Consider the following 26,082-nt stretch of genomic DNA (forward strand, 5'->3'; position numbering starts at 1 on the left):
AATCTAATTAGACTAATTATTACATAATCAAATTGAATATTAGCTAAGCTAAGCTAATTAAGAATTTACAACGATGAATTAAATTAGCTAACACATTAACTAATTAATTGCAAATTAACTAACTATACACACTACAACAAATTTGGGATTTAAAGACGAAAAAAATTTGTCCCAAAATGTATATATTTTGTCACTCAAACTAATTACGACGAAAATTTTTCGTTACCCATTTTGTCGCCAAAGCGTCGTCGCTAAAGGGTCTTAGAGACGAAAAAACAAATTCGTCATTGAAAATTATAAATTTGTGACGAATTTTTTTATCTCCAATACATTCTGTTGGGAACATACTTGTAAGTAATTAGTGACAAAATATTTTGTCATTAACGGAATAAATTAGAGACAAAAATATTTTGTCATAAATATAAGAAATAAAGACAAAATAATTTTGTCACGTTTAACATAAACAAAAACGAAATTTTTTTGTCCAAGAAGCTGCTAATAGAGACAAACAAATTCATCATTAAAAATAATAAACTTGTGACGAATTTTTTGGTCTCCAATACACTCTGTTGAAAACATACTTGTAAGTAATTAGCAACAAAATATTTTGTCATTAAAGAAAGAAATTAGAGATGAAAATATTTTGTCATAAATATAAGAAATAGAGATAAAATAATTTTGTCATGTTTAATATAAACAAAAACAAAATTTTTTTGTCAAAGAAGCTACCAATAGAGACAAAAACAAATTCATCATTAAAAATGATGAAATAATGTCAAAAAAAAAATCGTCACACATTAAAGGTAATAGTGACAAAATATGACTATTTTTCGTTATGACAAATTCATTTAGTGACAAAATAAAGAATTTATGACAAAATTAATCTTCCACCTAAGCCAAATAAGAGACGAAAAAACCTTCTTTAGGAATGGAAAATTTTGTCACTAATTTCATAATATTTTTTTCCACATTATATACTTATTTTATCAAAATCTGAATTTTAGTTCAACAAATATAACCCGGTTCATGTTGAAACCTGTTGAATGTAACAATTCCATTCACAACTTAACCTAACCTGTCATCAACACATTTACGAATTAACAAAATGAAAATATCCATTCATTATTACAAATAATTTCATCCTAATACAATAAAATAGTGCAATATCCACAAAATATCCAAAAGTTATAACTTGTACAATTCCACCAAACATCCAACAATAACTAGTGTAACTCCACAAAGTATGTATATCCTTATCAAACAAAATGAACATTCAAGCAAATTACATCATAACATCCAAATTAAGACAAAGTAGTCAACGCAAACTTCATAACATCCAAATAAAACAACTAATAAATCCAACAGCAAGTGATTCCACTATCCATCTGTAAAAAAAAGAAATAAAATAACAATTAGTGTTTATTGAATACACTTATATAACTCTTCAAATTTACAAGTATAATACTAATTATGTATTCGGACATTGTATTGACTAGCCATCAGCTTTACCAACCGTGCTTTTCTTTTTTCTTTTTTTGGATCAGCAAAATGAAGATAATTTTATTGATGATAACCAGAATACATATTGATAATACATCAAAGTGATGGATACAATTTGCATTATAGCAACACAATTCAATCCCAAATAGATTGGCACCAAAATATGTGCCCAATCATGTGCAAACACACCATCGGGGGTCGGTGGGCTGCCAACAAAACATAAAGAGTAAAGCATCTCATACCTGTACAACTAAGTAGAAATAAAAATAAAAACAACAGATGCTCTGAAACAGACCACAAAAATAATCATACCCAGCCACATGTACAGACATGCAGGACACTACGAAGAGAGGGCAGCAAGTATTAGTAGCTAAATGAAACAGGGCACAACAGTGATGGAGTGATTAGGAGGGTTTGGACAGCTTCATTTAATGCAACCTTTCACCTTGATATTCTTGAGTCCATCCAAACAAAACAAAAAACCATTAATTGAGAACTTCACCCATGTTGCCACTTTGATCCTTATACTTTCCACAAGCACAAGCTCAGCCAAAACAGGTTCTTTTTTATTGGAAAATTTTCCATTTCTTGAAATCCAGAGAGTCCAAAGGACTGCAAGTGGAATTGCTTCCCAGATTAGTTTTCTCAAATGCTTAACTTGCTACCATACCACCAAAGTAACAAATCTGACACTAACTCTGGTGGTTGTTTTATAATTTCACCCCTAAACGACCCATTTTCGGTTAATTGTTCACATTTTTTTCTCTAATTCTCCAATGGTACATCCTATAGACGCGCCTTCGGGTCTCATAAGTTTGATTATAGTTAGATGAAGTGCCTATGCTATTTCTTTGGCTATTTGGTGGCTGGTTTAAAATTTCGCCCCCAAATGGCTCATTTTCAGTTACATTTTCACATATTCTGTGCTAATTCTCTATCCATACGTCCTATAGACGTGCCGTCGACTCTCGCAAGTTTGATTATAGTTAGGTGAGGTGTTCATTCTATTTCTTGTGCTGTTTGGTGGTTGCTTTACAATTTTTCCCCCAAACGGCTCGTTTTTTATTACATTTTCACATTTTCTATGCTAATTCTCTATCCACACATCCTATAGACGTGTCGGCTCTCACAAGGTTGATTATAGTTAGGTGAGGTGTCTAGGTTGTTTCTTGGGTTGTCTGGTGGCTGCTTGAAAAAGTTTGCCCCTAAACGGCTCATTTTCAACTATATTTTCATATTTTCTGCGCTAATTCTCTATCCGTACATCCTATAGACACGTCATTAACTCTCCAAAGTTTGATTATAGTTAGGTGAGATGTCGATGTAGTTTCTTGGGCTGTTTGGCGACTGGTTCATAATTTTGCTACCAAATGGCTCATTTTCGGTTACATTTTCACATTTTTTTGTGCTAGCTCTGTAATCATACGTCCTATCAACATACGTTAGCTCTCCCAAGTCTACAAAGGCTTAGGCAAGGTGCTTGTGCCATTCATTCGGCTGTTTGGTGACTGTTTCATAATTTTTTCCTCGAACAACCCGTTTTTAGTTAAGTTTTCACATTTTCTGCTCTAATTCTCTAAGCATATGTCTTATCAACATACCGTTAGCTCTCCCATGCCGTTCCTTCAACTACTTGATGGCTATTTTATAATCCCCCCCCCCAAAAAAAAAAAATCATCCGTTGTCAGGTACTTTTTCACATTTATTTTTTTATAAATTGAATTTTCTAAGATATATATATATATATATATATATATATATATATATATGTATATGTACCAAATAGACGGTCCTCCACGACAGTGCTTTAAGTACTATGACATCATGGATTGTATATTTGCAATATGTTGTCCCTGCTCTTCCATCTTCTTCTCGTTTTGCTCACCTGCAAGTCGTTGCTCCCCAAACTCCTTCCTATTTTGGTAGTAGCCACAAATTTTATTAGAACCAAACAAACAAATATAAAAGTCAAAGCCACTATAAGGAAACAAATAGAAAAGGACAACTATTATAGATTATATAGAACACATAGTTTATATGTATATATAGGGCCTGCTTGTTTTCAGAGATAAATTGGTTGGGATTATTAGTGGGAAGATTATTAGTGAGGAGATTGTTAGTGAGGGGACTAAGAAAAATTGTGCTTGTTTGATAACCAATGAACTAGCAATAGTTCCTATTTGTTTTGAAAGATAGGAGTGAAATTAACCATATAAAATTTCATAAATACCCTTGTTGCATTACTATCAAATTTGGGCTTATACTGACTAATAAACGCATTACATATTTTAATATTAAAAAAATATTTTATAAATATTAAAATTATATTTCACAAATATATATTTTTTGGTACTATTTTTTTTAATATAATATTTTTTGGTATAAATATTATTATACTATTATATTTTTATATTAAAAATTATTTTTATATTAAATTATTTTATATAAAGAATTGTGGAGTAAAAAATGATGGAATAATTATAAAAAAAAAAAGATAGAGAAAAGACTATACTAATAAAGTAGAGTGAATCAATTAGGTAGGATAATAGAGAGTAAAATAGTAAATCCCCCTCTAATCCCAATGGATTGTTTTTCTAATGCCATCTCTCACAGAGACTACTAATCCCATCCATAGAGGCTTATCATACTCCCAAGGTATTGTAAATCTCTTTCTCCATTTTGCAAACAAACACAATATTAATGGACTCCACATCTATTTTAATCCAATCTTATCCCCTATAACCCAAAACAAACAGACCCATAAAATGTTTCAACTTTTTGCAAGGTTAGAGGAAAAAATAATTAAATATTACGTATCTGCAAAGTAAAATACAATTTGACTCATAAATACATAACTATGACGCCATAACTAGAACATGGAATTACAAAAAGATGGCCTCACCATCTAAGCAGTGCCAATTCATAAACCAATGAGCAAGTAGAAAGGTTTTCAACTATTAGATTTATAAATTCTCATCAGATTACCAATCAGTGTGTTTGGTTTCAGTTATTTGAATTCAATTTTTTATTTTTCTTATTTTCTTGTTTTTAGTGAATATTTTTTAAATTTTATGCAATTTTTTTACTTTTTTAGATGCACCTTACTTAGATGTATCTAAATAGTAAAATATTTGTGAAAAAATATTTTAAAAAATTAATAAATCAACCGTACTGGGGACCCCCAGTGGGGGTGACCCCCAGCACCCCTACCTCCACGTAGGGGGCAGCAAGTGGAAAAGAAAAAATATATATATATATATATATTATGGACCAATCAGAAGCAAGTGGAAAACAAATATATATATATATATATATATATATATATATATATTATGGACCAATCAAAAAACAATGGGGGTGGTGGGGGTCACCCCCACTGGGGGTCTGGGGCATTTTCCTTAACAAATACACAAAAATACAAAAAATGTACTGAATTTTTATTTATTTTTTTGTTTGTATTTTTTTTGGTATTTAGTGTATTTTCTAAATATTTTTTTTACAAATATTATACCATTTAAGTGTATTTACATTAGGTGTGTCTAAATTTTTTTTAAAAAAAAAAAAATTGCTTAAAATGTTAACAAAATTCATTGAAAACATTAAAATACGGAAAATAAAAAGGTAGAATTTTCTGAAAACTGTTTTATGAAAACCAGAACCAAACAAGCTGAATAATTTCTACAATCTAGATGATTTCCTATATGCACTTTAACTACTAACCACAACCAATTGAATAATTTATAGAGAATCACAAAAATTATGAAATATATATATATATATATATATGAACATTCAAAAAATTGCTTATGTTAGTTATTGTAAACCATGGTTTTTTCAGAGCTCATGTTGTAAAAAGAAGGTTTTGGAATGGAGGAATACATGTTTTCTAAGAATGCCATTTGTGTCTATGAATCGCAAAAACCTAGGAAAAAAATTGATACAATTTTGAAATTCATACTCCCACCCACCATCAATCACCCACCTCCAATACCTACAACACCAAATTCAAATGGCCTTATAGGAATTTGATCAAACAGTTGATGTGCAATTTTTTGAAACAGTATTTCCAATCTCAATCCTCCCTCTCAACCCACAAGAGAGAGAGAGAGAGAGAGAGAGAGAGAGAGAGAACCAAACCCAATTTTGAGAGAGCAGTGAGTGCTGGAGCAATTTGTGCTCCAATGGTGGGTATAAGTGTACTATCCCACAATTTTCTCAACAAATTCGAAGCAACAAAATCCACAAAGGGATATAGTACTCTGGTGTTGGTTAACTGCTTTGGGAACAGCCATGGTTGGTTCCAAATAGAAGGACGATTGCTAACAAATTTGATCTTCAATTCTTAAACCATAAACTCTAATTTTAACAGTTTTTTTTTTCTTAAAATATACTCAAATTTATTTCAAAAATCTTTACCACTCAGTTTCTTTGAGGTCTTTCAACAAACATCTTGGTGGCTGTAGCAGCGCCCGCGGAGGGGGCCTCGTGCTACAGTTCGGACTCGATTTGTGTCACGGTTCTTAATCTGAACCAAAGAGTCCAAATCTGGCAAATCGTTTTGAGAAACAGATTTTTGAAAAAGTAGTGCCAAACATGGACTGCTTTGCCAGATACAGAGTCGCCACCTAAATATTTTTTAAATGGGAGAATTTAGGAAACCCTGACTCGGTGCCGAAGGCCACGTGTCCGTCATCACCGGAGTTGTCTCGGCTCGGGAGCTTGGGTACGATCGGGGAAGGTCAGCTATGAGCACCCCCTTTCGCCCGGTCCGAAGACCGGCCTCTACTAACCGTGATATCCGTTTTTGAAAACTTTACGTGTTCTTATTCCATTTATTAGCCTAGAATTACTATGTTATGCGCACAGCAAACAAGTATAGACTAGATTGCCTAATTTGGAAATAAACATTGCATATCCGTTTGGTTTGAAAATGCTTTGGAATTTGCTACTCGCAAGTAGGCTAAAATACGGATTTCAACGAGTTTTTCCAACTCAAACAATCCGGCCTTCACCCACAGGCATTCAAAACAGTTTAACACATAAGCATCTAGCCACATGTTAAGCATGCTGTCATGGTAACATTCACACTCATGCGATATGCTAAAGCGGAAATACTTACATAGTACTCCGTGCCAAAACAAAGAACTTGTTAGCAAACATGCATGATCCAAGTCCATGTGAAGTGCCTAATGCATCGCATACAAAATGTCGCTAAGATAGGCTCGGCTAATCCTAGACATGTCATGTGAAAATGCACAATTAACACATATTCAGTTCGGAATTGAAGTACTGATGCAGTTAGCGTGATGTACCGAGCCTAATGCATGTAATACAAATGCATGGATGCACACATGCATAGCATAAGGTATGCTAAATTAAACGTGCCCTAATACTAACCATTAAAGCGGGTAAGTAAAAGGGAAGAAAGAAGTGAGGTTGGAAGACATACACACCACCCACACACACTTATTACAGATTTGCCCTCGCTCGGAGGGACCGAATAAATATTACAAATTAATTAACTACGCAAGCTAATTAAATATTACAAATTAATTAATTAACAAATTAACTAATTTAGGAAAACAGTAAAACGTCTCGAGAAGCGCGCCGCCATGCGCAAGCTGCCTCTGTTTTCCTCCCTTTCCTCCTCTGGAGGTTGTCAAAACCTCAGGACTACATCCTCGGACAGAGGGGATCATCACCGGCTAGATGAAATTTCCACCGGCAGTGTTGTATGGCCATCGGCACAAAGTTGAAGCTGTCGGCAGAGAAAATAGTGCCGGTCGGCACATTACACTGCCGGTCGGCAGAGTATTCCTGCAGAACCTGCAACTCACAGCAACAGAGGGCAAAACAAGGCATGGCAGCATATTTCAAGGCATGTATGCACCAACCATGTCTCTTATCATTGTAATGACTCAAAGGGACATGTGCCTCGGTTCTTGGACCACCAATCACGCATTTCCATGCATGATGGCCCAAAGAACCAAGTATGCAACTTTGGTTTCAAATGCAATGCAAACCAATCAAACAAAACTCCCAATCCCTATCACCCAAGTCAAGGGACAAGGCATGCATGCAAGATGCAATGCAACCTAGGCATACAAGCTAGGAATGCGACACGACATGGCAAGGCACTTATGCAATCATGCAAGCATACATAGGGCAATGCAAATGGATGGCAAGATGGACTTATACATGAATTAGGCAGCTCTAAAATAGGCCTAAAACAGTAGCCATTGTGCTAAAAGGTGAGGGCTAAATGGCATGCACACACACATGCACATAAGGACCAACACTTAAGCATAAATCAAACAACATTCAAGCACACTTGAAAGAAGGAAACATGGACAAATTAGCATGCGACATGAGCCCTAAAATCATGTTATAAAATGATGCCAAATCAAGTTATAAATCAAGTCAAGCATGCAACAAATAGTCCAAGTGTTCAAGGCAAATCAATAAGGCATTGAACTACACTTATCATGACCAAACATGGCGTGCATTAAACAACTAAAAACAGATTTTTAGCATGTTAAAACAAGGCCAAAGAACTCCTTAGATGGCATCTAAGTGGCCCAAATACAAAGGCATACACCATGACCAAAACATGGAGCATTGCAACACATGCTTTCAAAGCATTAAAGAGGCATGCAAGGTAATCAAACAAGCATGGAAATGGGACTGAAATAGCATGTAGGATGATTCCAAATCACCAAAACAATGCAAAGATGGCATGCTACACATGCACATACTCAAGGCCAACAAGCCCAAATACAAAGGAGCTATATAATGCATGCAAAGATCAACCCAAACGATTATGGACAGAGCTAAAACATGGCAAAATAAGCACATAAACTTCACAAATACAAGCCTAAAACATGCTCCAACAAAGGCTAACAACCTAGAACATGTTAAGGCACAAATAGGGCATTACATGGCAACTATGCTAAACATGCATGGAGTTCCAAAACCAACTTGAAATCATGTTATATCATGGATATATAAGCATGAAAAACAAACCAAATATGCTCAACACACACTCAAGCATAGGCTTCCTTAAGAGGCCAAAATAGGTCCTTTTCAAGGACAACAAGGAGAGGGGGTGGCCCTCTCCTTCTTGGGACTTCAAAGCATCATCTTCACCACTGAAATCCCTCAAGATTTCAGTGGTGAAGAGACCTCAACACCAAAATCCCGGAGCTAGCACAAAATGGCTCAAAATGAGGCCTTTTGAGGCCTAAGGGTGGTCAACACCCCTCAAACAACAAAACACTCTTAATAAACAATAAAGAGGGCTTAAAAATAGAACTTTTTTATGTTATACAATAATCACAAAAACAGCTCTAAGACTAGTAGAAAATTGATACAAGAATGGGGAAAAAAAAGGACTAGAATCTCACCCTTGATGCCTTCTTCAACAAAGATGCTCCAATGGCCTCCTTGAGCTTGAATCCAAGACAAAAACTTCAAAACACACTCTTTAGAACCTCAGCTCCAAGAGGAAGGTGAAACACTAGGTGTTTGTGTGCAATAGTGAGACACAAAACACCTAGTGTACAAAATGAGAGGAAAAGAGAGATAGGTGAGTGTATCTAACCCTAACCCTAGGAAAAACCAGAGCTCTCCTCTGTCTTCTCTCCTCAAAAATGTCTAAAGGCTCTCTCTCTTGCCTTAGAGAGAGCTTCTCTCTATATGCCTCTTGTAAAGCTTACAAGACAAGCTTTGCAAGAGGGAGATCCCTCCATACACGTGTATGAGGGGAGCAAAAGCTATACAGCTGTCTAAAAATATCTGCAAAAGCAGATGAATAGCAATCGGCCGGCAAAAAATGCCATCTTGGCCAAAAAGAGTGCCGGTCGGCAACAAATAGTGCTGACCGGCAACAAAGAGTGCCGGCCGGCAAACTATATTGCCGGTGGCAGCAAAAACCAGCCGGTGGCATCTAGCCACTGCCGGTGATGGGTGGGGATGGTCTACAAGCCCCACTCTGCCCCTCCAAGGCAAGATGCAAGTGTTTGGTGCAAAACCAGACACTAAACGGTCGAGTTCGGAGATCCTGAGGCAAGGCATGCGAGCCGAGGCCTCCGGGAACTCCAAACGAACACAAACAAGGATAATCACCGAGTGTTCAAACGGTGACGTCCAAGTCTTGAGGACGGTCAAAAATGGGGTGTCTACAGTTGCCCCTCTTTGACAGAACTCGAAAGTCATAACAATGACGGGAGTGAATGTCAAAGCCCAGAGACGACCCATTTTTGACAAGGCCGAAGACTTAGACAATCATACAAGACAAAATAAGGTATGCGCCCGAAGGCAGGGGCAAAATGCAAGACAATGCACGGAGCCGAGCATACTTATGATCATGCAAAGAAAGCTGTAATGAAGCAAACATACGACAATTTTAAGCTAGCAAACCAAACTACACTACAATACAGAAAGGATGTAAGAGAATTATGGAATTCTCAATACGTCTCACTCGAGAGATACAATACCTGTGCGGCTCGTCTGGTTGCACCAGCTTCAAATGAACCGTACATACAATATCGTGCCTGAAAAGAAAACAAACTTAACAGGTACAATATTGTTAGCAACATGCATGACAATGCAAAATGGATGCAAGACGACATGCAATATATACAAAACAATGTATAAACAATGCAAATGAAGATGCAATGTATTTGAAACAATGCAAGCTACATGCAAAGCATTTGAATCGTGATCCAATCACGAACGGTTCGAAACCACACCTATGTCAAATAGATTGATGGAGGTAACAAGTCTGTCTACCATAGAACGGTCAACTAAACTATGAGTATTGTAGACAGACGCAAGAACAAGCATTGGGTGGAATTGACATAAGTGGGGAAACAACCCGCTGGAGAAAGGACTACGATCCTAATGTCGGATGCAAAAATTACACTACAATGTAATGGATGAATATGACACGCAGGCCAAACCAAATCTTGCTTAGGAAAGGCATGCATACATACAAGCCATGTGTAACACAGAAAAGGTGCCGCAACCCTCAACCAACATATCAACGTGGAATCGGCGCGATACACATACAGAACTGTGTTTTAACATGAAAAGTAAGGGCACATACCGGACCAAGCTCAACCTGGAAAGGCGCAAGCCAAAGGCGGAAGGTGATGCAATGAATGCATGCAATCTACAATGCAATATCTACAAATATGCAATGGAATGGATATGGATACAATGGATATGGCACGCAAGCCAAACCAAATCTTGCCTAGGAAAGGCATGCACACGTACGAGCCATGTGTAACACAGAAAAGGTGCCGCAACCCTCAACCAACATATCAACGTGGAATCGGCGCGATACACATGCAGAACTGTGTTTTAACATGAAAAGTAAGGGCACATACCAGACCAAGCTCAACCTGGAAAGGCGCAAGCCAAAGGCGGAAGGTGATGCAATGAATGCATGCAATCTACAATGCAATATCTACAAATATGCAATGGAATGGATATTTACAACATGCATGACAATGCAGTGCAATGCGACCTACTGGGGAAAATGCAATGGATGCATGCGAGCTACAATGGAAATGCATGACAATGCACTATGATGCAATGACTATGATTGCAACTTTCCCTATCTTACCAACAGGGCGGTATACTAGGTTGGTTCAGTATCCAGAACTGAGGCATAGACAAGCCGTCACAACCTATGGGGCTTCCATACAGATTTCAAGCCGAGGGTAAACCTCTGGGTATTTAAACCAGACTTTAGTCTCGGAACTCCCGAACCTTTGCGTTCTAGGCATAAGCCGTTCGAACTCTAGTTTCCACCGTCCCAGTTGGTCTTCTAGGAACTCATCGCAAGCACAGACAGGTGGCTTTACCAGACCACCGAAAAGTCGTTCGGGCACGACAAACACCGAAGGAATTGCACCTTCAGAGGATTTAAGGTCTCCTAGACCGGAATGCAAAATGTATGCATGACTATGCACGTTTTTTTTTTGTTTTTGTTTTTTTTGAAATGCAAATGATGCAAGTGATGCATGTTGCATGGAATGCGCGACAACACGCGGCTCTCGAAGTGTACGACAATGCGAACTAAAGGTCTTACACCTTCCAAGGATTTAAGGTCTCCTAGACCGTACGTGTTTAAGGTCTCGCCAGACCATGCGTGTTTAAGGTCTCGCCAGACCGTGTGTGTTTAAGGTCTCGCCAGACCGGCGGTATTGCACGACAGTATGATGCGCAAAATGGCGCAATGCGTTAGGCAACGCGAGTGCACAGGACAGTGCGATGGTAATGCATGCAAAATGCAATGAGATGCGCAAAACAACGCGAAATTGAAATGCACAAAACAGTGCAATGCGCAGAATAGCGCGAGGTTTGAAATGCACAAAACAATGCAATGCGCAGAACAGCGCGAAGTTTGAAATGCACAAAACAGTGCGATGCGCAGAACAGCGCGAGGTTTGAGATGCACAAAACAGTGCAATGCGCAGAACAGCGCGAACAATTTTGAAGTGCACAAAACAGTGCAATGCGCAGAACAGCGCGAGATTTGAAATGCACAAAACAGTGCAATGCGCAGAACAGCGCGAAGTTTGAAATGCACAAAACAGTGCGATGCGCAGAACAGCGCGAAGTTTGAAATGCACAAAACAGTGCGATGCGCAGAACAGCGCGAAGTTTGAAATGCACAAAACAGTGCAATGCGCAGAACAGCGCGAAGTTTGAAATGCACAAAACAGTGCAATGCGCAGAACAGCGCGAAGTTTGAAATGCACAAAACAGTGCGATGCGCAGAACAGCGCGAAGTTTGAAATGCACAAAACAGTGCGATGCCAAGTGTGACATGCATGCCACACGGAGTGTAAATGGGCTTAAATGCGCAACAACGCACGTATTCCGGAATGCATGACAATGCATGGAATGGAAATGCAATGATGATGCATGAGAAATGTGCACGACAATGCAAAGGGGTGCGTGTTGCAACGCATGTAACATGTGCATAACAATGCAAATGTGTGGCGCATGACAGCGCGATGCAATGCACAGAAGTAGTGTGATGAACTCGCGCAACACACATGGGGCAACTTTTGAATTTAAAAGGATACAAAAAGGATACACCTTGCATGAATTCGAGTGCCACGCACTGGAGACACGGCCCGCGGTCAAAACGGAGGCCGGTTGAATGTCGGAGATGCACTTTCTTGCACTTTCTTGAGCTATAAAGACCCAAAACAGCTCAAATGGCCTAAACAAGGCTGTGGGAACCCCACCGGCCGAAAGATGAGGCCACCGGCTGGCCATCGGCACAAAAACAATTCCATCGGCACAAAAAAGTGCCGACCGGCACAAAAAAGTGCCGACCGGCAAACAGTTGCTGGTGCGGGGCAGTTTTGTCTTTTCACCTTGGGTGTTATAAAATAGGGCTTCATGCCCTATTTTCTCACTTCTCCACCGCCGAAAACCTTTGTTCTCTCTCCCTAGAGTGCTTCTCTCTTATTTTTCGCCCGTTTCTTCGCGTTCTACGCCCGTTTCGTCGTCGGATTCGCGATCCTCTTCGCGTTTCGGACATTTTCCACCGATCACATTCTCGTTTCGGTGCCTCGTTCGGCGTTCTCGCCTTTTCGGGGTTCGTTCCCCTCACTTTCCTCTTCATTTCCGTGCCTTTTCACATTCCGGCCTTCCCGGCCATTTCCGACCCTCTCGGGAGTTGACTTTTCAGTTGACTCTTCGCATTCCGGCTCGGTTTTCCCTTTTCCGGCCATTTTCACACCACTCTCTACATGGCGGACGACATTCCACGTGGCGGGACTCCCCCGGACCACGAGATGGATCCCGGGGTCGAGCTCTTACCACTGAGCGAGCGCCCGTTCGACCCGGCGACCTACCGGCCGGCGATCCACGTTCTGCCCCCAGACGGCCTGCGTCAGTTCCGGAGCTTTGAGAGGTACGCGGCGCCTGAGCTACTACTACGCGAGCCTACCTCCCACCTTTCATTCGGCACTTCCGAGGTAACTCTTCATCTTCTGCTTTACTTTCTGTAATGTAGGATACAAAACTGCCATAGTTAGCTGTATTCTCTAATTGCTGAAATCTGATATGCCGTAGACCGTAGTTGACTGTAAACATACATACAACTGATATCTGCTTGAGACTGACACATGCACACACACTGCACTAGTCCTGAATCACCCAAACACACGGCACCCACTGTATTCTACTGCACATACACTGGTACCCAGTATTTGTCTGAATCTGTTAGATTTGCACACATGCTACATCTGTTCTGAAACACCCAAACACGCTGACACAGCACACGTATTTTACTGTAAGCACACCGGCACCCGGTATTTGCCTGAATCTGACAAACTTGCATACATGCCATATCTGTCTTTTCACAACTGCATTTTGAATGTTGTCTTGCAATTGTCATTTTCTGTTTGCAGGAGGGTTTCCATACCATTCGCGGGTATGGGAATACTGGTGCTCGGGAGTGGTATGACGAGCTCCCTGATGCGGTCCAGCGCATCGTGGACCGAGCGGGCTTCGGCACCTTCTGCCGAGGGCTCTCTAGGCTCTCCACATGCAGACCTCTTCTCGCCGCTTTGGCGGAGAGGTGGTGGGACACCACCGATTCTTTCCATTTTTCTGCTGCAGGGGACATGACGATGACCCCTTATGACTTCTCGATGCTCACAGACATCGGGGTAGGGGGTGATCCGATCCCCTTCGACACCGACATGGATGAGTGGACCGCCGCTCAGGTCCATCTACTGGGGGAGGCGCCACCGCTAGCTCGTCCAGGCTTCGTCCGATACTCCTGGTTCGAGGCACAGTTCAGGGTCCAGCCCGCATTAGGGGAGGAGGTGCAGATGACCGAGGAGGACGTGGAGAGGTATGCCCGCGGCTTCCTCATGTTCCTGTTCGGGACTACTATCTTCGCCGACCGGGCGAACACCGTGCCTCTCTGTCTCCTCAGCGCACTGGTGGACGTCCGGGACATCTTGCACTATGACTGGGGCGGCGCCGCTCTAGCCACCCTGTACGGCTATATGAGCTCGGCTTCTCGTGGCAGCGGCCAGCTGCTTGGAGGTTACTGGCGAGCTTGGGAGGTACATCTCTTCCCCGCTTTTTTCATTCCTGTCTCGTACTTTCTGTACTCTGTACACTGCTCACACTATAGTCTGCTCTATACTTGCTGTATACTGTACACACGGCACACACATACATTCTGCTTTACACTGACTGTACACTGCTCACACTGTACACTGCACACAATACACGGCTCAACACACGGCTCTGCCATTTCTGCTTCATTCTGTATATTCTGCTTTTTCTGATAGTCATACTGACATCTATTTTGCAGTTGTGGGTTTATGCCTACTTCCCTAGGCTTGCACCTGTGCCAGTTGCGGAGCCTCCTCCGGCTGTCCCGTTCTCGAGTCGCTTTGACGGGAGATGCACCCGGCGACCACGGGAGACGTTCGGCTTCTTCCGCCGATATTTCGACACCATCACTCCGGCCGAGGTATGCTTTACTTTCAGTTCATTTAGCTTCGCTTTCCCACTGCATATTTCAATAACAGTAGATAACAAACTGTCTGTCACTTTCAGATCACATGGCGGCCATGGGCTTCGCTGCCGTCGGCGATGCGGGGTCGGTTCCCTGGTGCTGAGGAGACCTCGCGTTTCCGGATCTTGCTAGAGGGCCCGGTCTGTCGGGCTTGGTACCTGGGGGAGCGTTTTCTACGCCAGACCCGCGGGTTACCTGAGCAGATAGTCCCGGCTCACCCTCCTGCAGAGATGAGGGAGACTGAGGGGCTAACCACTGAGCAGCTGGATGATTACTCCATCGGCTGGGAGGAGGCCGGCTTCCGAGGCACCGGCGACTATCAGGAGTACGTGCGGACGTACCTGATGCGTCCCTTGAGCGGCCGTCGAGCAGAGGGGGCCAGGCCTGTAGCATCAGCGGCTGGAGCCGGAGCGGGAGCAGGGGCTGGATCTTCGAGGAGGGCCCGAGTCCGTGGTAGGGGTGGAGCGCGGGGAGGACGAGGAGCTGGCTGGCCTGCCCTGCCCGCTGTACTGACTTTCCAGGGGCAGGGTGGGTCGACCTATCAGATCCCCTTCGCCCCTCCACCGGCTGGTCACGAGCTCATTGATGTCCCCGATCTACCTCCGGTATGTATCACTGCACTTCGTACAGTTATTCATTTCAGTTTACTTGATATTCCACAGAATATTGATGCATCTGATACTTTTGCAGGCTTCTTCTAAGTACACCCGTCAGTCGTTGGCGATGAATGCCTCGATGATGGGGATGCTCCAGCGGACATTTGACCTTCTAGCCATCTACAGCATACCGGTATGTCCTTCTGACACTGGCCTCAAACCATTCATACACTGCTTTACATAATCTGATGCACGGCACAACACCTGATACACTGATCTCACAGTATCTGAACACTGCATACACTGCATTCTGCACTAAACTCTGTACTGATAAACTGCTCACGGCATTCATACACTGTACTCATATACTGCATTCTGCACTGATCAACTGCTCACGGCATTCTTACACTGTACTCACACACTGCATTCTGCATTGATAAACTGCTCACGACATTCTTACACTGTACTCACACACTGCATTCTGCACTGTTAAACTGCTCACGGCATACTGACGCATTTCCCCTTTTGTGTACTTTTCAGCCTCCTTTCCAGATTCCCATGGCTGGAGGTGCTCCAGCTAGACCTTCTGTCCCTGCTCGGGGGAGAGATGAGGAGGGCAGGATATTTCCCCGTACCAGGGGAGGGCGTACTCACGTCGGGAGTAGCTCGCGAGCTCCAGTCCCGGACGATGATGACGACGAGGAGTCAGAGGCGGAGGCAGGGTCATCGGAGGGGGAGACCGGAGGCGATTCTAGCTCGGGCTCTGACGACGACGCTGATGATGCTCCTGGACCTTCGTCCAGGAAGAGGACCAGGACGGACTGACAGCCCTTGGAGTCGCTGGACATAGATGCAGATTTTTGCTATCTTTTCTTTCTTTCTTGTACTTTTCTTTTTGGTTGGTAGATAGATTACCTTGTACTGCCGCAGGCAGATTTTTGTTTCCAAAACTTGTACATTTGAAAAGCTAAGTAAATGAAACAGACTTTTTATCTGAAAAAGTGTTCGCATTTACACATTTCATGCATTGCATCGCATCTCATCATGTTACACCTCAATGTAAATGGAACTGATTGGCTGTCTGAAAATTGAACACTTGCACTGTAATAATCAGATAACTAAACAGCCAACAGCAAAATAACCCAAGCAACCCACTGCCTGATTCTTGAACACACAGCCCTTACTCTGTTGGGGATTAATCTGCACACAGCCCATAACACAGCATTCGATTCATTCTGCACACGGCAAATTCTGAACAAACGGCCCAATCTGACAGGACGGACCTCAAAGATGGAACCGGTTGGAGTCAAAACACATTCAAATGTAGAGAATGGCACAGCATTCTGAGCATAAGCGATTTTTTTTGAAATCGAATGAGGGTTTTTCAAACCGGGATATCGAGCCCAACACTGAACACAGCGGGGAGGACTCAAACAAAGAGGTACACGACCTAAACACAACGAGACACGCTCGGGAGAGACTCAAAACAAAAGACGAGACCGTCGAATGAAAGAGACACGACACACAGACGCGTAAACGAAGATGGGAGACCTCGGACCACGAGGAGCCAGTTCAATCTGGGTATTGTTTTCCCACCCTTTCTGATTTGTGATCCTCACATCACTCGACTCTCAAGCTCGGATTTTCTCTCAAAACCCTTTTCCTCACTTTTCTCTCAACTTACACCTCTCTATTCTTCAATCTCTCATTTTTCATCCCTCCCCGGGGTGACTGATGGATAAATAGAAAGGTGTGGGTTCATGCTCAACATCGTTAGCTCACGGCTATTTCTTCCGGCGGGCAGCGTGCTCTTCTGGCAAGTACGTTGATGACGGGGGAAAGACAGAATGCCTGACTCAACTGTGCCCCTAGTTCATCATTTTAACCATTCTTTCGTTTTTGCTTTCTACCAAAACGGTTTTGATCAAAATGAGAGTCGGATTAACGTACTTGTTCAATTTTTGATTTGAAAAGCGTGCGAGTCAGGCCGCAAGCACTGAAAATTTTCCTTTTGGGTCCAAGACAATGGTCCAGTTTTGGAAAATGAAATAGTTTTCGAGAAAATAGTCAATCTCAGTAAAAATTTTCAAAAACTATTTTTCAAACAGCTGATGCTTAACAAGCATGGAACTTACTCTTCGAGATGCGCAACCTTGGTTCGGAGGCAATGGAAAATTGCCCCTGGTTTGAAGGAGGGTGGGAGGCAACGGAAAGTTGCCCCTAGTCTAAATGGCGTCTCACGACGGCTTGTGGCAACGGAAAGTTGCCCCTTGTTTGGGATGGTGCCGCAGCAATCCGCAGACAGTCTTCATTGGCGGTGGTCGAGCTCTTAGACACAGAGATGACGAAGACGGTCACAACACATATATGGACACAATCACCTTGAAGGGTGTTGGCCACTGGACTTTGGAACGAAATTGAAACCATTGCATGGACTGAGACGCTTATGAAAGCGTTGGGGGCTGGACTTCATGATGAAGTTGCCTACGTATCCCAAACATGGGAATCAAGCCTTACGTAGTTCCGGTTAAGGTCCACTCGGGTATTTTAACCTTCACTTTGTTTGGCTCTTATTTTTGCCAAGGCGCCCAATGCGGGTTTTCGACCTTGCGAGCTTCTTTTCATTTTCTATTTCTTTTTCATTTCTTTTTCTTTTCTATTTTTTCTTTTCTTCTTTTTCAATCTTTCTTTTTGTATTTTTCTCTTTTTTTGTTGTATTTTTCTCTTGCTCTAACTTTTGCCTGGGCCGCCCTTCCAGGTTTTCGGCCCAGCGAGCCTCTCAAAGGGTAAAAGTGTAGCAAGTCCATGCCAAATGGTTTTTTTGAAATTGAAGCCTCTCTGTATCTAGGAGAACGGCTGTTGCACTGATTCGCGGAGAATCCATCCCGGTTGCTCTACGAGCTTCTTCCGACGAGATCTACTCCTTCTGATTCGGCTTTGGTGCCTCCTGCTCGAGGGCTGTTTCGAAACTGGTCACACGGGCCTCCATGGCGTTTGTCCGTTGAACTTTCTGAACATTCTGAACGGGTTCAAACTCGGAAGACAAATAGGTTGAATCTTGAGACTGAGAGCGATCCTAGGCTGCGCAATCTCAAGAGTGATTCCACACAGGTCTTCGCAGGGCCGCGTAAAACATTTGCTTTTGAAAGTTTTTAAGAAGGCGACGAATCGCTCGCGCCGAAGATAGTGTGGAACCAATCTGGATCAGGCCAGGGTCCTTCTCAGTACTCACGCCGACAAGCATGATTTCATTCATAAAAAGGCTTAGCACGCCTTTCTTTCTCTCAAAATGATCAAAATTTTGCAAAACCCGAGGAATTCCTTCCTCTTCGTTTTCATCACCGCAGTGTTCAAAAGTTTGTTTTTTGAAAAATTTAGGTTAATGCAATGAGTTTGGGCACACAGGAGAGCAGGCGAGATGTACTGTCAGCCCATTCAAATTCTCTGGTCCTTATGCTGAAAGCAAGCATGAAGGTTGAGATAGCAACAGCTGTTTCAATCGGCTCTGTTGGTGCAACTGGCCCCTCGGCAGAAACAGACTCAAAACAAAAAAAGCAGATAATAATTACAAAACAAAATGGTGTTCGGGACAACAACCCCAGAATCACCTGGTATTATATACAACGGGGACTGACTCGATACAACCAGACAGACCCTTAAGCAAAAAAGACTGACTCAAGACAAAGAGACAGACTCAAAACAAAAGACTGACTCGACATCCAAGCCAGGATTTACAAAACTCGGTTTCACCGATGCTCAAAAATGCGTGCCAGACGCTACATCCAAACTACACCAAATGTTGCCCGCAGGCGGTTCACTTTACATACTCGCAGTATCTGAGCCCTCGAAATCCAACAACTGAGTGGTGACGGGCTTGCCTGAGGTGGGTGGTAAGATAACCTTGTTATCAATCAAATCCTGCACTTCATGACGAAAGCGGGAACATCCATCGGTACTGTGACCGGACTGCTGATGGTACGTGCAGTACAAGGTAGCATCATGAGTGGCGGGGAGATTCTTCGGGAGTGGCCGGGACTCCAAAGGCTTAAGATGCCCATTCTTCGCCAATATCAGCAATGCCCTAGACAAAGGCATGTGGAGGTCGTGAAAGACCCTGCGCCCTCGGGGCAGGTACTTTGCAGTTTGAGGATTCTTGCCAGATGCGCTGGCGAAAGGATCAGCTGGCGCTGCCTTGGCTTTTTGAACCTTCCCCGGTGCAGGGGTGGGAGCTACTGGAATTGTCTGGGCATGACGGGGCCCATCCCGGTTTTCTGTCTGGCTTGAACTGCCTTTGATCAGAGCGGGGAAAGCATCATCTACAGCTTTGGTCACTATTGCAGATGTTTGTTGCTTGTTCATCCCTCTGGCCTTCAAAGCCTCGACTGCCCACAGCAGTTGCTCAATGGGGTCGGCGTCTATCTTTGCCTTGTCCTTTCCTTTGGCCTCAGCCTGATCGAGGGCCTGGGTTGGTGCTGGCATGTCGTGGCTATAGCCGGAAGCCACCTCTGGCTGGCTGAGCTCTATCACAATCCGCCCCAGTAGCGGGGGCTCCTGTGGTACAAAATTCCCGGCATACGGTGCCGCTGGCGGTGAAGCCGACATTCCATAGGCGAGGTCTGCCACAGACCTTTGGAGGTCGCCTATCATCCCCATCAATTCGAAGGTGGTGGGCTCACGAGCCTGGTATAACTGGGGAGTCCAGACCGGGTGCACAACGGGCATCCTGGGCGGATATGACATACTGATGCTGGCCTCACTTTGCGGAGTGGTTCCCTGCTCCGGTGCGGCTGTCATAACCACAATTTCTTCTGAACTTTGTGCCGCCATAAATCTTGCCTCAGCAAGGGGGAGACACTGGCTATTCTGTATCAACTCTGCAACTCTCTGAACTGAAAGAAAAACAGACAGCATTTCAGCCCAAACTGATCAATCACGGGTGTAGCCAAACAACTGTACCCTACGGCTGATCACTGTTCCCAGAAGTCACTGTTCTCGAAAGCTGAACCAATACCCGCGGATAACTGATTCTCACAACTGATACTGATACTGGTGTCCCCAGGTTTGATACTCAAACTTGCAAACTGACATGTGCGTTCCTGTAGAGCAACACTCTAAAAGCACATAGCAAGTAAAAGAGAACAAAACAATCCTATGTTGGGGTAGGGTTTCCCTGTCCTATTTTGTCAGGAGCTAGGGTTTCACTACGCACACAGCGGTTTCAAACAACTTAGCATCGGGTAAGCAACCTGTCCTAGCTTGGAATGGTCACTATGGATCCGAATATGCACCAGGTCGAATGGTCGAAAAGGGGTGCCCCGGTAAAACCGAGGTTTGCGTTCCCATACTGTCAGAGCCCATAGCCGGTCAGCCTTATGGACATGCCTTGACAAGACAAGCCTCCGGCAAACCGTTCAGGAATGGCAGATGGCAAACACTGTGTTCCTAGGTGCACCAATGCACATGCAGTGCAAAGAAACACATAAATGAGATCAAAACAGGATATCACGAGTTCGAGTCAAACTCTCTAAATTTCCCCAGCAGAGTCGCCAGAAACTGTAGCAGCGCCCGCGGAGGGGGCCTCGTGCTACAGTTCGGACTCGATTTGTGTCACGGTTCTTAATCTGAACCAAAGAGTCCAAATCTGGCAAATCGTTTTGAGAAACAGATTTTTGAAAAAGTAGTGCCAAACATGGACTGCTTTGCCAGATACAGAGTCGCCACCTAAATATTTTTTAAATGGGAGAATTTAGGAAACCCTGACTCGGTGCCGAAGGCCACGTGTCCGTCATCACCGGAGTTGTCTCGGCTCGGGAGCTTGGGTACGATCGGGGAAGGTCAGCTATGAGCACCCCCTTTCGCCCGGTCCGAAGACCGGCCTCTACTAACCGTGATATCCGTTTTTGAAAACTTTACGTGTTCTTATTCCATTTATTAGCCTAGAATTACTATGTTATGCGCACAGCAAACAAGTATAGACTAGATTGCCTAATTTGGAAATAAACATTGCATATCCGTTTGGTTTGAAAATGCTTTGGAATTTGCTACTCGCAAGTAGGCTAAAATACGGATTTCAACGAGTTTTTCCAACTCAAACAATCCGGCCTTCACCCACAGGCATTCAAAACAGTTTAACACATAAGCATCTAGCCACATGTTAAGCATGCTGTCATGGTAACATTCACACTCATGCGATATGCTAAAGCGGAAATACTTACATAGTACTCCGTGCCAAAACAAAGAACTTGTTAGCAAACATGCATGATCCAAGTCCATGTGAAGTGCCTAATGCATCGCATACAAAATGTCGCTAAGATAGGCTCGGCTAATCCTAGACATGTCATGTGAAAATGCACAATTAACACATATTCAGTTCGGAATTGAAGTACTGATGCAGTTAGCGTGATGTACCGAGCCTAATGCATGTAATACAAATGCATGGATGCACACATGCATAGCATAAGGTATGCTAAATTAAACGTGCCCTAATACTAACCATTAAAGCGGGTAAGTAAAAGGGAAGAAAGAAGTGAGGTTGGAAGACATACACACCACCCACACACACTTATTACAGATTTGCCCTCGCTCGGAGGGACCGAATAAATATTACAAATTAATTAACTACGCAAGCTAATTAAATATTACAAATTAATTAATTAACAAATTAACTAATTTAGAAAAACAGTAAAACGTCTCGAGAAGCGCGCCGCCATGCGCAAGCTGCCTCTGTTTTCCTCCCTTTCCTCCTCTGGAGGTTGTCAAAACCTCAGGACTACATCCTCGGACAGAGGGGATCATCACCGGCTAGATGAAATTTCCACCGGCAGTGTTGTATGGCCATCGGCACAAAGTTGAAGCTGTCGGCAGAGAAAATAGTGTCGGTCGGCACATTACACTGCCGGTCGGCAGAGTATTCCTGCAGAACCTGCAACTCACAGCAACAGAGGGCAAAACAAGGCATGGCAGCATATTTCAAGGCATGTATGCACCAACCATGTCTCTTATCATTGTAATGACTCAAAGGGACATGTGCCTCGGTTCTTGGACCACCAATCACGCATTTCCATGCATGATGGCCCAAAGAACCAAGTATGCAACTTTGGTTTCAAATGCAATGCAAACCAATCAAACAAAACTCCCAATCCCTATCACCCAAGTCAAGGGACAAGGCATGCATGCAAGATGCAATGCAACCTAGGCATACAAGCTAGGAATGCGACACGACATGGCAAGGCACTTATGCAATCATGCAAGCATACATAGGGCAATGCAAATGGATGGCAAGATGGACTTATACATGAATTAGGCAGCTCTAAAATAGGCCTAAAACAGTAGCCATTGTGCTAAAAGGTGAGGGCTAAATGGCATGCACACACACATGCACATAAGGACCAACACTTAAGCATAAATCAAACAACATTCAAGCACACTTGAAAGAAGGAAACATGGACAAATTAGCATGCGACATGAGCCCTAAAATCATGTTATAAAATGATGCCAAATCAAGTTATAAATCAAGTCAAGCATGCAACAAATAGTCCAAGTGTTCAAGGCAAATCAATAAGGCATTGAACTACACTTATCATGACCAAACATGGCGTGCATTAAACAACTAAAAACAGATTTTTAGCATGTTAAAACAAGGCCAAAGGACTCCTTAGATGGCATCTAAGTGGCCCAAATACAAAGGCATACACCATGACCAAAACATGGAGCATTGCAACACATGCTTTCAAAGCATTAAAGAGGCATGCAAGGTAATCAAACAAGCATGGAAATGGGACTGAAATAGCATGTAGGATGATTCCAAATCACCAAAACAATGCAAAGATGGCATGCTACACATGCACATACTCAAGGCCAACAAGCCCAAATACAAAGGAGCTATATAATGCATGCAAAGATCAACCCAAACGATTATGGACAGAGCTAAAACATGGCAAAATAAGCACATAAACTTCACAAATACAAGCCTAAAACATGCTCCAACAAAGGCTAACAACCTAGAACATGTTAAGGCACAAATAGGGCATTACATGGCAACTATGCTAAACATGCATGGAGTTCCAAAACCAACTTGAAATCATGTTATATCATGGATATATAAGCATGAAAAACAAACCAAATATGCTCAACACACACTCAAGCATAGGCTTCCTTAAGAGGCCAAAATAGGTCCTTTTCAAGGACAACAAGGAGAGGGGGTGGCCCTCTCCTTCTTGGGACTTCAAAGCATCATCTTCACCACTGAAATCCCTCAATATTTCAGTGGTGAAGAGACCTCAACACCAAAATCCCGGAGCTAGCACAAAATGGCTCAAAATGAGGCCTTTTGAGGCCTAAGGGTGGTCAACACCCCTCAAACAACAAAACACTCTTAATAAACAATAAAGAGGGCTTAAAAATAGAACTTTTTTATGTTATACAATAATCACAAAAACAGCTCTAAGACTAGTAGAAAATTGATACAAGAATGGGGAAAAAAAAGGACTAGAATCTCACCCTTGATGCCTTCTTCAACAAAGATGCTCCAATGGCCTCCTTGAGCTTGAATCCAAGACAAAAACTTCAAAACACACTCTTTAGAACCTCAGCTCCAAGAGGAAGGTGAAACACTAGGTGTTTGTGTGCAATAGTGAGACACAAAACACCTAGTGTACAAAATGAGAGGAAAAGAGAGATAGGTGAGTGTATCTAACCCTAACCCTAGGAAAAACCAGAGCTCTCCTCTATCTTCTCTCCTCAAAAATGTCTAAAGGCTCTCTCTCTTGCCTTAGAGAGAGCTTCTCTCTATATGCCTCTTGTAAAGCTTACAAGACAAGCTTTGCAAGAGGGAGATCCCTCCATACACGTGTATGGAGGGGAGCAAAAGCTATACAGCTGTCTAAAAATATCTGCAAAAGCAGATGAACAGCAATCGGCCGGCAAAAAATGCCATCTTGGCCAAAAAGAGTGCCGGTCGGCAACAAATAGTGCTGACCGGCAACAAAGAGTGCCGGCCGGCAAACTATATTGCCGGTGGCAGCAAAAACCAGCCGGTGGCATCTAGCCACTGCCGGTGATGGGTGGGGATGGTCTACAAGCCCCACTCTGCCCCTCCAAGGCAAGATGCAAGTGTTTGGTGCAAAACCAGACACTAAACGGTCGAGTTCGGAGATCCTGAGGCAAGGCATGCGAGCCGAGGCCTCCGGGAACTCCAAACGAACACAAACAAGGATAATCACCGAGTGTTCAAACGGTGACGTCCAAGTCTTGAGGACGGTCAAAAATGGGGTGTCTACAGTGGCATACTAGAGTTCATTAAAAAACCATTTAACAGACTAATAAAAATCATGATAACAATGAAGAAAAGAAAAATCACAACTGGGTCAGATTAATAAATAAAACAATAAAAAATAGAACTCTTAAAATAAATTCTAGTCCAAGGGTATCAAATATTACAGTAAAACTACAAACCAATCATCAAACTTGTACAGAACAATACAAAAAAGCAAGATCAACCCAATTCATAAAACTATGAGCAGATTAATGGGTAGAAATTAAAATCATAAGAAATTCAGATTACGGTGTTCAAACTTGCACCATTTGTGGCTATTATGGGTGATTTTTGTGCGGGTAATTGATCACCCCTAACAACTTAGGGCTCAACAATTGAGAGAGAGAGAGAGAAACTAACCTGGGTTTGTTGTTGCAGAGGGACAGAGCAAAACAATGGAAATGGCATAGATGAAGGCAAACGGTGAAGAAGTAAGAGCATCGTGTGCGATGTGAGAGAGTGAGCGACTCAATATGGGAGAGAGGGAGAGAGATAATCAGTCGTGTGTTGGGTAGAGAGGAAACCAAGGAAAATATCACATTTTGGCAACCAAATGGTTTGTTGCCAGAGAGGGTTTATAAATAAAACTATGTAGTTTTAAGGAGATGGAGATAGTTTTAAGGAGATGGAGATGGAGATGGAGATGTGGATGTGGATGTGGATGTGGAGAGAGAGAGAGAGAGGGGGAGGGATTTGAACGTGAAAATGAGAGAAGAGAGGAAAAGAAATCATAGGCGCCAAAGGGTTTGAGAAAATTTGAAAAAATTGGGGATTTTGCCTATTCCTGAGAATGTATATTGATCACACTATGGGATTTTATTTATTTATTTGTTAAAATAATTTTATTTTATTTTTTTGTAGTTAATGCAATTTTTTTCTTTTGATTTTTCATTTTTTTAGTTACGAAGGTTGAAAATTTATTTGTTTTATTTTTATTTTAATGAAATTTTTTTTTTTTTATTTGGTAGATTGGTAGAAGTAGGGGTAATATTTTAATGAAAAATATTTTCTGTTAAAATAAAATTAATTTTTTGTGGTCAATGAAAAATATTTTTCTGCAGCTCATTTTTTTTGGTTACTAAAAATCAGGAACTAATTTTTTGTGGTAA

The 26,082-nt window shown here is 42.4% G+C and overlaps 1 long non-coding RNA gene across 1 annotated transcript; it reads right to left on the reverse strand.

Moving 5' to 3' along the window:
* Positions 1–1,097: 1,097 nt before the first annotated feature.
* On the reverse strand, positions 1,098–25,737 carry LOC145814507 (uncharacterized). The gene is made up of 3 exons (XR_014357848.1): positions 25,334–25,737; positions 3,280–3,414; positions 1,098–1,385 (listed from the first exon to the last, which is right to left on the reverse strand). It is a non-coding gene; the product is annotated as an uncharacterized LOC145814507 (long non-coding RNA).
* Between the last annotated feature and the right edge of the window lie 345 nt (positions 25,738–26,082).

Source organism: Camellia sinensis, unplaced genomic scaffold, assembly GCF_055761805.1.
Source record: "Camellia sinensis isolate YWXY unplaced genomic scaffold, ASM5576180v1 Unanchor11, whole genome shotgun sequence".
NCBI classification, from domain to species: domain Eukaryota; kingdom Viridiplantae; phylum Streptophyta; class Magnoliopsida; order Ericales; family Theaceae; genus Camellia; species Camellia sinensis.